The 18,359-nt window shown below is 42.0% G+C and overlaps 1 long non-coding RNA gene across 1 annotated transcript; it reads left to right on the plus strand.

Annotated features, from left to right (window-relative positions):
• Window positions 1-9,967: 9,967 nt before the first annotated feature.
• LOC136560510 (uncharacterized) lies at window positions 9,968-16,548 on the plus strand. The gene is made up of 3 exons (XR_010784175.1): window positions 9,968-10,075; window positions 10,882-11,025; window positions 16,365-16,548. It is a non-coding gene; the product is annotated as an uncharacterized lncRNA (long non-coding RNA).
• The last annotated feature ends 1,811 nt before the right edge of the window (window positions 16,549-18,359 follow it).

Consider the following 18,359-nt stretch of genomic DNA (forward strand, 5'->3'; position numbering starts at 1 on the left):
CACCCATTCCATCCTGTGCACTTGGTTGTCGTTCCAAGATATCAAAATTGGGATTTTTCTGAGAGGTTCAAAAATTGTCCTGGACTTGGTTCAGGCATTTCCTTCTACCAGGAATAATTAGGGGAGAAAAAAGTGAAACAAACACGAGGTTACAGAGGGCCAACACTATAATCAAATCAGTCATTCATGCAGCTTTTTTAACAATTGTCCTTCTGCTTATTTGTCACAGCATCACATCAATCCCTGAGGCTTCTGCCAAGAACCCAAGCTCTTACTTAAGTTTAATAAATGTTATCATTTGGGCTTGGCTTAGAGTGATTCTTACGTAATTATAAGCCAAATAACTTTAATTTTGACTTTTTGAATCATTATTTCAAGATGCCCCAGGCCGTGTAGCACGTCCCTGTGAAAATGTGGCAGCCACCTAAGCAATGACTAAAATGACTTTACTTTGCATAATGCCAGCAGTCAAACCCCTTAAAATAGCTCCCTAATACAAAACATTAATGGCTGGACTTTTTCAGGCATCCCAACTCCTTTAGCAGCTGTAATATTATTTGCTTCTTCTGTTCACAGTAAATTAGATAAGCAATAAGTAGGGGTAAGAGACAGATTTAGATAATGCAAAAAAAGGCCTGGAAAAGATTATTCACAACAGCAATTAGGGATGGCTGAAACTTGGGGCATTTTTATGCTTTGTAAACCGAATATTTTGTTTTTTGTTTTTTTTTTTTTTTCTATAGATTAATTCAGGCCAAGCACTTTATTTAGGGCAGCTGGTGTTGTTCTGGGGGTGGTGGCAGTGCCTGGCCCAGCTCTCCGCTCACAGCCAGAGGAGTTCTCCTGATGTTCCAGGCAGTGGGAATCTGTGTGTTGTGAAGGATTTTTGGCAGGGCCTGACCTGCACCACCATTCCTGCCTGCTCTGGCCATGGTGGTTTGTGTTTTTCCTGCCTTTAGGTGGGCAAAACCCCTTTGATTCCATCAGGCTCCATTTTGGGGATGTTTTGGGTTTTCTAACTCAGCTCTGCTCAGTTTAACTCGTGCTGTTGGGCTGCTGAGAGGGACATTTGCTCTGCAAAATTGTTAATTTGTGACTGGTGAGGGCAACCCCTGTGAGCAGCCCTGCTTCAGGTTCAGAACTGTGGCTGCTTTGCAAGTTTCCTTAATTAAATCTCAAATAACTCCCAAAATGTCTTTGTGGGATGTTCTTTCACCATAAAGCAACAACTTGAGCCAGCAAGTTTGCCTTGAATCAGGGACAGAACTGAAATCTTTTCTGTTTCTCAGTCCTGCATTATATTTATTAAATATAAATATATTATATTCTGTCACATTTCTTCCTGAAATGTGACAGAAATTGAGGGCTGGGTTCTCACTTGCCATAAAACCCAAGCATTCTCAGGGTTTATCCATTCTCAGGGGCCATTAGGGAGGCCCCAGTGACTTGCAGGATCAGGTTCTGACTCCTTCCTTAAAATCCTCTGCTGCATTTTATATGGACCGGCTGGCTAAACTCGCTGCTGCTTAATTCAAAAATGAGGAGTTGTCACCCTGAGCTTTCTTCTTTTTGCCTCCTTTTATTTTGAAACCGACTGGGGGAGCGGTGTGAGTGTATAATGGTGTGATAAATCACTCAATTTACATTTGGCAGAATAAAATTAGCATTGCCATTACTTCATAACAGGCCATGGCCATGACTATGGAATTGATTTCAGAGTCAGGCTGATCCATTACAATTTTGTTAATATTGAATTTTAAATAGGATGATGAATTGCTAATCAATGAAGTTAAAGAAACAACTTAGGGGAAAAAAACCCTACTGTTTACTTTATAAATTGTGTGTCATTTACTCTGTCTCTTTCCTGGGCTTCCATATTAGGAACTCCACCATATTTGTAACATTCCAGCTCCATCATGGACATTTGTGCAATTCAGGGAACTTTGTTGGACCAAATGAGAAATTTTCCACTCATTTATATTCACTATAAACTTCCACCATTTTTGGTGCACTAATGGCACAAAAATGATGGCCCAGTGCTGTTGTGCTGTTTAATAATCTCAATGAACTAATCTAAAAACAAGTGGAAGCAAACTTTGCTCAGTTCCTTCTGTGTGCAAAATACCATTTGTTTCTCTTAGCTGTGTGTAGTTCTTGCTCTAACCTATAGATAGAGTTTAGATTTATGCCTTTATCCAAAACCTGAATCTTCTTCTTAGGGTAAAATCAGGCAAAGATCCTGGTAAAGTTTATGAAGCTCAGAGCTTCCATTTTTCTTTTCTCAATACAATTGTAGATAATATTCTTTTTTGGGGTAAAAAAATCTTGCAAGTACCTGAAAAATCACACAAATTTTGGGAGCTGTGCCTAACTTTGATAGAATTAATTCTATCCTGTGACACTTTCTTTCTACTGGACATATTTTTGGGTGTGGGGATTTTTTTTTCTGCAGTTGAACTGAGACAGACATAAGGACATTGCCATATATTCCCCTTTCCTGGTGTGTCATCAAAGAGCCATCCAGTCCCTTTAATGAGAACTCAGAGCAGTAGATCACCTGGCCTTTATACCTCAAAAGATGACCAGGCAACACTTTTAAAATATTTTTTTTCTGTCAGGAAAGTGTGGAGCAGTGCTTGAGGAGCAGTGGATGAAATAACTCATCCTTGGCACACAGAATGTCAGGATCAATAGATACAACATTTTCTGTGACTGGAAACTGTAAACAGAGAAATAAATACTTCTTGTGCAGTTGGAATTTATTCATTTGTCATTGTTTTTTACTTTTCCTCCACCACCTGTAGAAGTGCAAAACCTCAGTGTAACCAATTAAATTGGGGCTGTGCTAACAAATCTCTCCCTTTGGGTTGCTCTCCAGTAGAAGTTGCTCCTTTATTAAAAAAAAAAAAAAGGCAATAAATTACTGCAGGAAAGTCAAGCATAAATTTCAGCAAGATGAAAGCATGGGAATATCAGGAGAGATATTTCTTTAAGGTTTTATTTAGAGCTACAGAAATTCTGCTGTCCCAGCCTGTCCAAGTCACGCCCGGTGCCACCCGTGTCACATTCTGTGCTTCTCACCACAGAAAATCCCAACTCTCAGCATCACAGGGACTATTGGATTATTAAAAGAGTTTTTTAGCAGCAAATCCAGGAGTTCAGCCTGGGATTTTGGGTCATTCTAAATCTGCAAGGACTTCCCAATGAAACTCTTTGGTGCACCTTGGTCACCCAGGGTAAGGGGTGAGTGGGGTCTGGGTGGTTTTCTCACGATGTTCTCTCTGTGCTCTCTGCTCAGTTTCAATTAGCAGATGTTCACAAGGGTGTTAGTGACAGGGCAGGGGGGGGTGGTTTCAAATTGAAAGGGAAAATCTGTGTCTGCCCCATCTCTGGAAGTGCCCAAGGCCAGGCTGGATGGGGCTTGGAGCAGCCTGGGACAGTGGAAGTTGTCTTTGCCTGGGACAGGGCAGTTGGAATTAGGTGGTCTTTGAAGTCCCTTCCGACACAAACCATTCTATGATTCTATAATTCTATATTTGGGGAGGATAGGATCAACAGATTTTGATTTGCTGCTCCCAGAAATTGGTGGTTTTGCCCTTTTCTGACTCTTTTTCCCAGCAGTTGCCATCTGCACACAGAGAACTCGCAGCTCCCTAAGGTTGTGCCATGGAGGAATTGGCTGAAGATACATCCCAAAAAGTGCACTTGGAGCTCCCTTTTGTTGTTCAACGTGGAGTGGGAGACCTGCTGAGGAAAGGGAATTTATTAACCTTTATTCTCCTCCAGGTCAGAGCTGCAGGATGAGCCTGTTTTCAGTGGCATTGAGGGACTTGCATTGCTGGTCCTGCACCTGAAGAGAAAATGGAACAGAAATGGGAAGTATGGGTAGGACAATGATTTCCAACCTTCTTCTGAGGAAGATATTTTAGGAATGTTTCCTTACAAAGTGCAGGCTGTGTATATAGAAAATGGACCATTCATTTTTGCTAAATATGTCATCTGAAAAACTGGTGCCTACACGAAGGCACAGAGGCTTATGGATTGAGACACTTTTTATTCTGCTTTGAGCAAATAATTCTTTCATTTGCTAAGTACTTTTTTTACCATAGTAAAGATGTCCAGCACTGCTGAACTGCAGTGAATTATACCTGGAATTTTATAAACTGTAGCTGTATAAACCAGAAGCTGAGCACGTGTTGCACCACTCAATATTTTCCCCATTGATTGCAGCAGTATTTCAGATGAGTCCCCAGGGAAATACAGCAACTTCCTTTTGTTCAGAAAGTCATCAAAACCAGGCAGCTTATGATCTTTATCAGCAAAATTATTTGCATTTCTTTTGCTACAGCCTCAGAGAGAGGAGAGGGGGGACAGAGAATGAAACAGGAGAGTGGAGCTGTTTGGCAGAGGCTCTAAAGCAGAGCCTGAAATGTATTTATGGTTATAATTTTGCACAGATCACTTGGTGCTCTAACACCATGCTGCTGATCAAAACATACATCACACTTTAATTTTAACCTTTGCAATTCATCAATAGTTTCAATATCAAATATAATTCAGCACTGACACTATTGGTTTACAGGTAAGTGGAATAAGAATGGAGGAGACTTAGTAATGGATTAGTTGGCCTGTCAGCAGAGGCAGAAAGATTCATGTTGTCTTCTCTATGTTTCTATCACATGCACAAAGCTATAAATAATGGCAACAGCTAATCAGACACAAGAAAGATATATGCTGTCATTGAAAATCAGTTATTTCTACCATCTGAGCTCTAAAAATTTAACCACTGGAAAGGAATCCATTTAATAAAACAGCATTTTGCTGCTTGTTTTGCAAGCCATGTATATTTAAAGGATTTTTCTTTTAAGGATTTAAAAGAATTATTTCCTTTGGTCGTGGTATAGTAGCTCTGCTTCTGAATAAGTGCTTATACAACTCCAGGAAATTAGCAATGTTTTTAGGAAAATAAAATTGGCCAAGCAATTATTTTATTTTTCATTGAATACGTTAAGACTCAAATTTTTCTTTTTTTTTTTTTTTTTCCTAAATGTAAAAATCCAAGGTTTGTCTTCTGTGAGATTTCTTATTCTAAACTGTTCACTCTGCTACTGGAATTTGGAAAAATGTCTGACCCCTAAGAATTCCAAGTTTGCAACATCTCCCTGAATACTTTCCTCCACTCTTAACTCAGGAATTCAATGGGGTGAACAGGGCACTAAATCTGCTTTTTGGTGGTGTTGGTGGTGATGGGACATGGCCCTGCAGAGGCTGATGAAACACTGTTTTTGTAGTGTTAAATTAAAATTAAAAATTTTTGTAATGTTAAATTAAAAATTTAACCCCAGGTATCCTGGTTTAACTCCCAAGTCAGCCCTGCTCTAAGGGACAGAGTGGATCCTGAAAAACTTATTCTGAGGAGTTCTGTGGGATATTTCTGGTCTAAAGTGAGACATAATCCTGAAAGCAAAATGTTGCAGTGTCAGTGCCAATGATTATAACATCAGATGGCAATGTGGAGGAAAAGGAGCCTTAATTCAGATGTGATTCCAGGTGAAATGATCTGCTATCAAATATGCCATCCTCATTTGGGGATTTGAGTGTAAAACAGTAAAACATGCAGCAATGATGGGTAGAAGGCTTTCCAACCCCAGGTTCTTTCCCCATACAGGATGCACCCTGCAGGCCCTGTTGGCATCTGGAGGGGAAATCCCTGGTACAGATCAGATTTCACCCCTGAGAGGCTGAAATGGTGACAGGACGGAGTGCTTGGGCATGTGGAGCCTGCTGCCTCCTCGTGCTTACAGCAAATATGACTGAAATGGACTTTCAGAAAGGGCCTCAGATGTGCTTTTGAACCTGCAGTGCTCTCTGGACAAATCACTGCTTATGACAGGCTTCATTACTGCTGGAAGCCTGGCCAGAAGCAGAAGGAGGGAAAGTGGAAGTGCTTTTTATCATTTCTTTGGAGAAACACTGCACACTCACCACACAAGGCAGTAATTGTCCATCACTTCTCTCTGACACGTTCTGGAAAAGAGGAAAGGCATTAGAGAGTCAGGTAAAGAGGCTCATCTTGTTGAAATGAAACATTCCATTGAAGCTAACAGCTTGTGTTGGAGCAATCCCACACTTTGTGCCCGGGGAAGCAGCTCTGGCTGTTGTGGCTGGTGTGCCAGGGTTAGAGCCTGGAAATCTGAGAGCAGGACCTGCTCCAGCACCACGTGCTGTGATTCCCACTGCAGGGAATCGAGGATAACCTCATCCATGTTCCCTAGTTAGGTGCCACAGTGCTCAGTGGGACAGGTCTTGGGTAGGGCTTACTGGTAAAACACAAATAAAATTGCATTTCAGGAGCTGAATTTCAATGTGAAGTATTGTGTCAGGTAAAAAGAGATCAAAATGATCCCCAGAACGTTTTCTGAATATTCATGGGCTGCTGGAGGTGCTGCAGTGTGAGCAGTTCTGCAGGGCTGGGACAGCTGTCAGTTCTATTGTAAGGTGGTTTGTTGTTCAAAAAAACCTTCACTAAAGGCAGGAAAAATGCTGATTGTTCTGGAATGACTCCAGTGCCAACCACTTGATATTGCTCAGCAGTGAGATTACCAACTCCTACACCTCTCTCTTTGAAAAAGTCACTGAATTCATCTCTGCTTCAAAAGACCAGACCATAAATACCAGTGCCTTGGATAAAGCCAATGCATCATTTCCCTGTTGTGTCCCACAGCATCCAAAGGTTTGCCTGGAAATGGGGCTGGTGGCAATTTCAGCCCCTCAGCCCCTGGGAAGAAGTGTAGATCTTGTCAAGGCATTGGAAAGAAGGAGTAAGAAGTTGATGAATGGACAGGGAAAGGATGGTTTATGTGTTCTATTATTTCTCCTCAACTTGCAATTGTAGTTTTTAAATGGCTTCTCTTTGTTCTTTGGATCACCATTGTTATCTGGAACTGGGTTTCTTTTTTTTTGTTTGTTTTGTTTTGTTTTTTCTTTATCTTGAGATCAGCCCTCAGGAACACCTCAAGAATCCCTTTTTCCTCAGGAGCCACCATCCCCTGGTCCTGTCAGGTGTGTCCCTCCACAGGCCCCATGCTACAAAAATGTCCTTGCCCCTGAGCACTGACAGCAGATTTTAACTCTAATTAGGAAAATCCTGGTAGCTTTCAGCATCCTTCAGCTCATTTTGGTCACTGGTAGCTATGGAAAGAGCTGTGTGCTAAATCCAAATGGAAAAAGCTGCTGCCATATTCCCCAGCACCTTATCAGCAATCACTACCCAGGCTTGTAAAACATTCAATCACTTGTGAAGGGTGGGAGATTAATAGGAGGTGTTTTAATCTTCTCTTCGCTCACTGCAGCACAAACAACACCATGTACAAAGGTGAAGGAAGGGAGGAAACCAAAGCTGCTTTTCCCCCCCTGAGCTGCTTGCTAAATCCATCACTCCCTGAAAAGAAACTTCAGCGGTGTCACTGATAGTTCAGAAGGGCCCAGACAGATTCAACACCGTGCAGATTCCTCCTGGGACCAGCTGCCAGGGCAGTGCCAACAATTTTAATGGATTCCTCCTCCAAGCACCCCAAAATTCAGTCCCTGCAGCATCCCAGAGGCTCCAGGGCGGGACATGGAGCAAGCTGAGAGCTCCCACACCAGGATTTACACAAAATTTGACCTCCTGCTCCATCAGAAATGTGTTTGGGCCTTCAGTCGGCCCAGCCAAAGCTCTGCTGTCTCTGCTCAGCACAGAGCTCTGCAAGTTGGCACATTCAAAGCCCTCCTTGGGCTGTGGGACAGTGGGATTTTGTTATTCTGAGTAGGCAATTTCTAATGTTCAATTTATAAGGCTTCTGGCTGTTCAAAAATCTGTTTGGGACCATCCAGCCAGTCGTTCCAGTGTCTGGTATTGGGAATTTTTAATTTGACTTTGTGAAGGAGAGCTTTGCTGCAGACTTGCTTGGAGGTGAAGGGAATATTCATACAGGTCAATATTCATCCCAGAGCTGGGAAATTGATGCTAAGCACTGTCTGGAGCTGAGCTGAGGCCCTCTGGCCCATCATTTTGCTGGAGGCTTCACTAAAATTGCCATTTTTGCCCTGTTTCAGGCTCATAATTGCAGTGGTGGCGTGTGTGTCCCAGGAGTGACACTTCCACAGAGCTCTGCAGGAGCTGCCAGCAGAGCAGGGAGCCTTTCCCAGGCCTTGAAAAGTGGTAAAACTTCTTTGTGTGCTTCTCTCCATTTCCCAACCTTGATTTTCTGTCTTGCCAGGCCTTCCCAGAGCAGACAATCACTGCCATTAAGACAAAGCACTTGCTTTTCCCAAGATGGTAGAGAAAAAAGGGAGAAAGGGAAAAGGAATGGAATATTTCTCTGCAAAGGGCACCTGTCTTTTACAGAGGATAAAGTGTTGCCAGATGAGCTTAACAACATTGTTAATCAATCTGTGGAGACATCTTTCTAATTTTTTTTTTTCCTTTGTAGGGAAAATCTTTAGAAGAAAACAATCCAGGCAGAGGAAGAGATATAAACCTCTGCAGGAGCAGACAGGGGGGTGAATTTTCTCCTTGATAAGTCAGCCCTACTCTCTCCAGTAGAAATTCCTTAGGGAAAATATACTTGAAGTTCATGGCAAGATAGAGGTTTGGAATGTTTGTAGGTTTTTTGATTATTTCTTTGAGGGGCTCGACTCAGAGTTGGAAAAATGTTAATGTTTAATTGTTTGGTGCTGTCAGGATCCTTGATTGAAAAGCATCAGCTTTATTGTAGGTGCTGTCCACACATGGCAGCATTTTCCATGGGAAGGACTCAGGGAGGTGTCTGTGCTAATAATCCATTCTTTGCAGAGGTTTTCACTCAGCTATTGGGAATTGTTGAGAAGTGCCTATCAGGGTATCAAAGCATCCTGCAAACTCTGGAAAGAGGGAACTGAGGCTTTGCTGGGGCTTGTTTTAGCCTGGCAGCAAAGCTGAGTGATTCACCCAGATTCCCCTGACAAAGAGTGCCCTTCCTGCATCACCACTGATGCCTCAGGCTTGAGCTTTTGTATTTTCCACATTCTGTGCTGCTTTAGTGTGCGGGTCTGAGCTTCACATGAGGGGATGGTGAGCTCTGTGCACAGAGCAGGGAGACAAAACAATTCCTGCTCCAGCTGGGCACCAAGGACAAATGATCCAAATCTCAGCCCCAAGAGCACAAACCCCGTGGGCTGGAGAGAGAAAAACAAGCAGGGTGGGACTGCAGGGGCTAAAGCTGGAATGGGACAATGAACTGCAAGATGCAAATGGAGCAGAACTGATCCAAGGCAGAGACCCCGGGAGCGCTCGTGCATTTTGGGGCCATTTTGGTTCATCTTGGGTGCAGCCCTGGCTGGGCTCTGGTGCTGCCCAAGGTGGATCCATGGAGGAGATGCTTGGAATGAATCCCTGCTTTATTCTGGAGCTCTGCCCAGCCTCTGCTCCAGGGCAGCCTGCACAGGGCATCACCAGCACAACTCCCAGAGATTTGTGTTTATCCAACCACGAGCTCGTGTCACCCTCTCTGTGAGAGATACACACTAAATATTTGCTATTTATCTGTTTCTTTTTTAGCTGTAGATTCAGCCCTTGACCTTTCAGGGCTGGCTGGAATGAGCAGTGCCAGATTCGCCTGCCGTGAATGTTTTGACAACAATTTTGCTGATGAGAGGATCAAGTTGTTGCTGTGCTGAAAACCAACCTGCTCTGTGCAAAAAAATGAAGAGCTTGCTTCAAAAATAGTTGTATTGGTGCTGCCCAGGGTGGATCCATGGAGGAGATCCTTTGAATGAATCCCTGCTTTATTCTGGAACTCTGCCCAGCCTCTGCTCCAGGTCAGCCTGCACAGGGCATCACCAGCAGCCTCCCCCACACACGTCCTCACCTGGCTGCAAAGTTCTGCAGCGTGGGCAGAAAAAGCTTCCACCATTGGGGGATTTTTCACTTTTTGTGCTGCTTGAAGGAAAACTCCCACTGCTGCCAGGGGATGAGGATGGATGGAGGCAGGAGGCCGTGGCAGAGCACACCCTTGATGGAGACAGATGGAGGATTCGCTGTCTTACAACAAAGGTAGTTGAAATACCTGAATAAACACAAAGAAAAGACAGAGTGGAAACTAAAAACAGAACTGAAGTTTTCTTTAGAAATGGGGGGGAAAAGCCCTCATTTTGCAACAAAACCAAGTAGACACAGAGTCAAACTCAAGTGGTTCCAGAGTCAAAGACTTTTCCATACAAGGTGGCTCTTCCACAGTCTTATTTTCTGCATCTCTAAACTACAAAATATGTCATTGAAAGAAAGACAATGCCATTTAATTAAGAAGAAAATAAGTAAATAAAGTAAATTCTTATTGCCCAGGCAATAACTAAAAAATATGTAAGGTACATTGAAACTACTTGAGTGAGGTTGTGACGGAACATTTGTGCACTGCCAAAAGTGTTCATTTCTACTTAATCTGCTACTGAAATGTCCCAGAGATGCAATAAAAAAATCAAATTTTGTGGGTTTTTAGTTCCCATATAGTTTATAAATTTTACCAAAATCCCCGTGGACTCTTTATTCCTTGCTTGCTGTTTTGTTTGACTGTATGTCTGTAGAAAGAGAGTTAATAACTAAATAGAAAGGGTCTTGTTGAGATTATCATTGAGAGGATGAATATGAAAATGGGGGTAATAAAGTGAGTACCTTTCTTCTCTGCTTATCAATATTAGAAGCTCTTTCAGAGTGGCTCCCAAAAAATCTTTTTCCATATAATCCATAGATTGACAATGAGGTTTATTTTCCAACTTTTTAAGAGGGAAGATAGAATCTGCCACTTGCAAATTTCCATATAAACCTCTTTTTACATTTTGATTTTTTTCCTCTCCCTTCATCAGCTGCTATAGAATGAAAATGGTCTGGGAGATGTCTGTGTTCCTTCTGGCACTGCTGCCACCAGAAATCCTTCACCAATTCCTGCTTCTCATCCTGTTTGTCACTGCCCTTGGTGACCAGAAAGCAAAGACTTCCGGAAAAAAAAGGTAAAACCAATAGAAAGTTTATCTGATTTTCACTCACATTCATTGCCTTCCCATCCTTCCTTCCAATCAGTGAAATTAATGGTTGAGAACCTGAACTAAAGGAAAACCAAACAAGTTTTGTTCTGGGAAAGCAACGAGGCAAATTGCTGGCAAAGGGCAGGAGAAGGGAGGGTGCACAGAAAAATCTGGAGAGTTCAGAACTTGGATTAAATCCAGGGGTTTGTGTCTGAAAGTGGATAAATGCAAGGCATTTCTCTCGAGGGGCAGGGGAAAAAAAAGGAATAACAAGCAGAAATAAAATACAGGAGAGCAGAACAGAGGGCAGGAATGCAGAAAAGATTCCGAGAGAGACAGCAGGTAACAAATTAAACATAAGTGAAATGTGAGGCTATTAGGGGAAAATGCCACAGCTATTTTGGAGTGCATCCCTCCCAAGCAGAGAGAAGGGATAATTCCCATTCCCAAAGCCCAGCTGTGATGGGAGCCAGGCTCTTTGTTCACTGGGGAAGAAGCAGAAGGGATTAATGTGCTGAGGAACTGGAGGTGGCCCGGCAAGAGGCACCTGCACACTCCCTCTGCTCTCAGGGCAAAGCCACCAGGGTTTCCATGGTCTCTGATGGCCACAAGAGAATGAAAGTGATGATTAAAAGGGTGCTGTGATGCCAGGGAGAGCCTGGAGAGTGATGATTCATTCAGCACCTGGACAGGACCATGACAAAAGCCTTTTCTGGGGTGTTGTGGCAGTAATTGACTCTTGAATTCGAGGGGCTCAGGAACAATGCTCTCCTTGCAGAAGAGTTATGTGCTCAAAAATATCCCCAGAAATTCAAGAAGGAGCTGGAGATCAGTTCAAATAGGTGAGATTTTCTGCTCTGCCCCAAATTTTCTCTCCTCCTCCACAATTCACTCCGGTGCTCAGCACCATTTTTGTAGCCAGGGAGGATCAGGAATCAGCTTTGTGTCAATCAGGAATCTGAAAGGAAGGTTTCATTTTTGGTGTGAATTCTCTCCTGTTTTGGGAGATTTTAAATCAGGGAAGTGGAAGATAATTTCAGGGCTTTTGATAAGTCCTTGGTGTGCATCAGAGATGATTCAGTCTGTCAGATAGCTCTGAAAAACCCGCACTATTTCTGGTGTTTCAGATTATTTTCTATTAATATTTTTACCCCAAATACTTCAAAACTATTTCACAGCTAGTTAATGGATGTCAGCAACATTAATTGATGCAGAGACCAGTTAGTGAGGTTAATAAGTAACATAAAGTCCCTGGCTTAAAACAAATTATTATTTTAAAAGTTGACTTATTTGCTGTTGTATACTGTAACAAGTGTGCTAGAAACTTTCTTGCTGTGTTCAGGCACTTAGAAAAAAGGAATCTCAAATCCTCTAAAATATCTTAATTTAAAATCAAACTGATGTCCAAACTCTTCTTACATTTTCTGCTTTAACTTTCCCTGGTTTTTCAGATCAGCCTCTTTTCCCATTATTTCTCCTTGCATCATCATTCCAAAAATTCAGGGTGCAAGAGATGGAGTAAAAAAAATTAAGGAAAAAAATCTTTCCAGCAGTGAAAGGTGAAGGGTTCTCAATCTTCCAGTCATATTGGAAGTCACCTTGTAAGCAAGCTACAATAATTTTGTACATTAAGACTTGTAATTTTTAAAGACATCCCACTGATGGGATCAGGCAGTGACTCCAGTTGGCTCAGATATCTCAATATATTCCTGGTTTCAGGTTTGTAATTATGCTGGAAAATGCAATAACATTCTGATGCATGATACATTATGTGTTGGAAATTCAATATTCTTCAATAGCACTCATTTTTTACAGCCCTTTGCTAGGGAAGAGGGTGATGAAACCAACAATCTCCTACTTTTTTTCAGCCTTCTTAATTCTTAATGCTTGAGGCAAAATGGTTCTAAAATTACCTTGTAGATGCTTTCTAAAATCCTCTCTCACATTTGTTTTCCACTCAAATCATACTTTTATTCCTGTGAAATAAATAAATACATCCACATTATGCATAAAACTCCCCAATTCCCTTTGAAGTATTTCTTACAGGCAAAAAGGCTTTGATAGGGGATGTCTAAATCTTTACAGATTTTCACCAGAGCTACTCTGGGATGTTATCATTCTACTGTCTCATACTGGTGGGTTTGCTCAGGGTTTTTTGGTTTGTTTTGTTTAGTAAATATTAATTCATAGAGTCACAGAGTGGTTTGGTTTTAAAGGGACTTTAAAGCCCACCTCATCCCACCCCTGCCATGGGCAGGGACATCTTCCACTGGACCAGTTGGACTTCCTGGCCAATTCTTGGGGATTTTTTTTTTTTTAATTTTATCTTGGTGATTTATTTTATTGATGTGAGACAACCCTTTTTGCCAGAGCAGCTAATTAGATTATCCTTCTGCCCAAAGAGCTGTGATGTAATAAATCATTAAAGCAGATTTAGTGCATCTGTGACTTGGTGCACACGGGAGAGGGAAGAAACCTCTTAAAAATCCTTTCTGTTCTTCTGGCCAGTGCCTAATTTCACTGCTCATCCACTTGGAGACCCAGTCCATAAATCCCTTGAATTATTCAGTGTCCCAGGCCAGGCTGTGGCTTGGAGCAGCCTGGGACAGTGGAAGGTGTCCCCATGGCAGGGGTGGCACTGGATGAGCTTTAATGTCCCTTCCAACCCAAACCATCCTGGATTCTCTGAATTCTTTTCTAGCAGCTGTTCCTCCTCTGGGATTCCCACCCTCCCCAATGTGGAACTGGGGGGTTTGCCCCCAGAAATGCAGGGCAGAGCTGCTGTGGGAGCAAGACAAGGACGGGAGAAGCCTCGCAGGGCGGTTTGGGTCTGCAGCATCTCCTCAAAAGGGGAGCCCAGCCCCAGATTTCTGCCTGGGCAGCTTCAGGCAGAGCTGATTATCTCTGCCCTGCACTCTGGGAGCCTGTGCACTGCATTCTGTTATCTTTCCCTCCAGGGTTTCCATTGGGTTTGATAGGGGTGGAATCAGCTCCTTGCTGCTTCCCTTTGTGTGTTGAGCTGGGCTTGGTTAAACCCCACTGGCTCCATCCACACCCTCCACTCATCACCCGAATAATGGAGCACCTCTTAGACACTCAATTTCTAATCAAAATAAATAACAACCCCTCAGCTGTCCCTTCTGGAAGGAATTCCTCATTAATATTTGTTCTTATGCAGGAGGTGTTTGCTCCATGAAGACAGCTGACATTTGAAATTCAATCAATTACTATCTTGCTTCAGATTTTGTGCTAACAGAACCAAGCACAGAGCAGCGTGGAATAGTTGAATTATAAAACAATTAGGAATAATAGCTGCTTTAGGTCATAATATTGTTAAATAAAATTAAGCTTTGAATTAATTGTTTCAGATGTTTCAAACTGACAACTGTTTCCAGTCAGATTTCAACAGGTTTTCAACTCAAATTTTACCCATTAAGAATAGGGTTTTTTTGCATATGAAGAAGACTGGGTTTTATCTGAATATTTTACCTGTGTTTTACTGGATTCTTTTGCACGTTTTTAAGAAAAAAATATTCTGACTGAATAAGTGAGAAAGACCTAGCATAATGTAAAATACATAATAGTAAAATTATGTGACACAAAGTGAGAATCATTTAAATTAAAAAATAAACTGAATTATTATAACACAATTACGTTAGGAAATTAATTTAGAAACAAAACCTCAATGCCTGATGGTTAAATTTTGAAAATAGACCTGCTATTTGTGAATAGCAGGGAACTGCTCCAGATTATTTTGTGTATCTGAGCCAGGATCCTCTGTGACAGAAGTTCTGAGAAAAACTGGGATTTCTTTCCCTTTTTTTTTTCCATAGCCATAGCACACAAAGCAACCTGAGTGTTTTATTAAATGCTGCATCTTTAAAAAATAGTGCTTGTACACTGAAACCATCCTGAGTTTCCCCAGCCATCTCTTGGGAGCAAAGAAATAAGAGCAGGTGATAAGAACGTTAAATTGAATGAGTCCTGTAGTTAAAGGTTTTGTAAACTCCCTTCCTTTGCAGGTTGTTACGAGCTCCAGAGTGTTCCCTCCTAGGTCAAGGCAAGACAGCTTTTACTGCAAATCATTGGTTTTTCTTTCCACAAAAAGGTTTATTCCTTCACACAAATGTTCTGATTTCTTCCCCAAATCTCAATAAGCTTTTCAACTTGCTAATTTCTTTTTAAAGTTTTTTTTTATTACCAATTTAATCCAATGTTGATTGTTTTCCCCCCTCTCCCTGGCAAAGCTCAGCTTTACCAGTTTGCCAGAAGAGTTAAGATTTCTTTTTCCTCCTTTTTTTAATACTTTATTTTCTATGCTTTTTTCAGAGCTGATAAACCTGAACTGGGGTAGAATAACCAAACTCATCACAATTTGTACTTAGGGTATTTATCATGATTAACCGAGATAATAATAATATTAATAATAACAATAATATAAATAAAATTAATAATAAGATCAATACCAACAATAATTATAATAATAGGAAGAATTAATAAAGTAATAATAGTAATAGTAATAGTAATAGTAATTTAATTTGGCAGCCCCTTTGCCTTACACTGTAGGGACATTTCCACAGCATTGAATACAATCCCAGGGAAGTCTTGCTGGAGGTCCTGAAACGTGTCATAACAACACCAGGCAAATGCCCATGTCTTGAAGGTGCTTTACAAGCAATTGAATGATAATTTTATATTTTATATAAAAATAAATATAATGTATTTTATATAATTTATATTTTTATGAATGATAATTTTAGCAGGACTGCCCATCCCTCTGGCAGTCAGAAAATGTGACCCCTGAGCAGCCCCTGCAGTCAGCCCTGCCTTGTCCCCCCTCCAGAGCCCTCACATTTTGATATAATGAGGTGCCAGTCCCATCAGTTCAAAACCTCGTGTGTCAGCATCTCTGGGAGGTGCTGAAGGCCTTTAGAAGCCTCTGCCTGTGTCCTTGGAGGAGCAATCCCGTGCTTCTGCATCTCCAGAGTTCCTGGGGGCTCTCAGAAGGGCAGCTCTGGGTGCTGGAATGAACAATCCAGGCTGGCAGGGGTGTGTGCTCCTCTCAGCTCTGCCAGGCAGGTGGCACCTGGAGGAAAGCTCTTCACCAGGAAAATGGCATCACCAGGGGAGGGCGAGGAGGGGAGAAAGTTTAAATAATTGCACTGAGGGAGAGCAATCAGCTCAGGGGTGAGAGGCAGGATTTGGGTGCAAGGCACAGCGCAGCCGGGCAGAGCCCTGGTGCCCCGGGAAGCTGTGTCTCCTCTCAGGAAGGTTGAGGAATATTAAGAAATGAAATCCTTCCTTTCTTTAATGTTCTCTTGCAGCCCTGCCCGAGGAGGATGGAGACACCTGGAAAAGCTGCCCCTGGCTGCTGGGGCTCCCTCCTCCCTCCCCATCCCTGTGTAACTGATGGGGAAATCTCTGGGAGAAATGCTGGGACTGAGCTGGAGAGACTGAAGGATTCTTTTACAAGGGAAAGAGGTATCAAGAAAAAAGGTAAAATGGCCATAGGGTGACCATTCTCCAGCTTTTTGCCTTTCCTCCTGAAACAGCTCAACTGGCTGATGTTTCTTACCTGTTTTTCCCAGATCTCTTAATAAATAAAAATGTGCATCTGCCTCTGAATAGTTCTGGAGCATTTCCTCTTAGACACTCGCTGAGAGACTCTCACCTTTTTTAGGAGGAGGGAAAGGCTTGTCTTCTCTGGAATAAATTATATGCAGGCTCCAGGCAGACACTAAAATATGTGCAAGGCATTGGACATGTCTTGTCCAATTTGTGTTAAAATTTAGAGACAAAAGCTACCTGGGCAGAGCCTGCACTGGGCCAGGCTTTAGATGGACTTTTTAAAGCCTTGCTGGAAGCAGGATTTAACAGAGCACAGATTTCACATAAAGTATTGATCTCACATCTTTGTAACTTGGAGTTTTACTATCTTTAATCAACCTAAAGCCCATGTAGTTATTTTTCTTCTCTGATTTGACAAGCAGGCTAGCATTAGGGTGGAAGTGTTATTAATACTGCGAGATGAGCGGAATGTGCTGCAGGCCATTGGAGGGAAAGGTGGCCAAAAAAATGAAAAGGTGAAATGATGGGAGCTGCAAGTACAGTTTATTGTGATGGCTGCAGCAAAGAAAATCCAGGGAGCAGCTGAAATTGTTCATGGTGTGTTTTATCCAGAAACAAATCTCAGGCACTCAGCTGTTGCCACTTGCACAAAATAGGTGATAAAGTGAAATATGAAGAGCCACAGAGCCATCAGCCTCCTGTCCAGAGCCCAGAACGTGGCTTTCACCAAAGCAAATGGCCCAATATATTAATGGGGTTTAGTCAGCCAGAGGAACCTGTGGACTTTCAGTCAGCTTCTCCAGTCACTTTTATGTGAGGAGTGAAATAGTGTTTTCAAAAGTTTGAAAGAGACATATCTTGGCAATCCCTGGAAATGGCTTCTCTGCTAAGCTGGGCTGTGATTTATATGAATTAGGATCAGTCTGGCTGGGCTGTGAAATTAAATACTTCTAGTCCCAAGATGTTCAGGTAACTTTTATTCTTAATTTTCTTTTGATAGGTGTAGTGAGTACATTTAAAAGTGGAGCAGTCATTCGAATTTTTCACAGAAAATACAGCTATGGATTTTTCTCTCCCTTAGTCCTTGGTGCTTTTTTTTTTCCCCTTCTCATGTAATAAAAGCTGACTTCTCCCTCTCTCCATCAAACCTGCTGTATATCTGCCTTCCTGAGGAGCTGGGCCAGCCCTGCCTTTCCACTCAGGAGTATCCCAGGATTCTTGTCAAAGGAAAAATTTCAACTGATCCATATTTAATAACAACTTCTAGTCAGTTTGTCATGTCTGGATGTGGGAGGGTTTGGGGGTTTTTGTTCTTTTATTTTTTGGGGTTCTTTTTCGTTATTGTGGCTGGTTTGAAGTGGGGTTTAGGAGGGAATTCTGTGAAGAAACAACTGATGCTATTAGGAAATAATAAATTCCCTATAAGGAAAAAATGGTGCATTTTTAAATCTAATCATGTACAAACCCACTACTGTAGATTTCTCAGAGCAAGGAAAAATAACAGAAATTGTGTCTCTGTACCACATTGCAGAGACCCATGCTGTGGTGCAGGGCTTCTGTTCAACAGCAGGATTTGATTTAGGAGCTGGAATGTTTTAAAAGTGAGAAGGATGAATTTTCTGTTGGTGGGGGATACATCAGGCTGTTTATCATTAGCTCTGACTCTCATTGGCATGCCCATAACTTTTGTGACTGTAAGAGAAAGCAGCAGTAAAACCACATGGGTTTGGCACTGAGATAACCTGAGACAA

The sequence above is a fragment of the Molothrus aeneus genome, chromosome 10, assembly GCF_037042795.1.
Source record: "Molothrus aeneus isolate 106 chromosome 10, BPBGC_Maene_1.0, whole genome shotgun sequence".
Classification (NCBI taxonomy): domain Eukaryota; kingdom Metazoa; phylum Chordata; class Aves; order Passeriformes; family Icteridae; genus Molothrus; species Molothrus aeneus.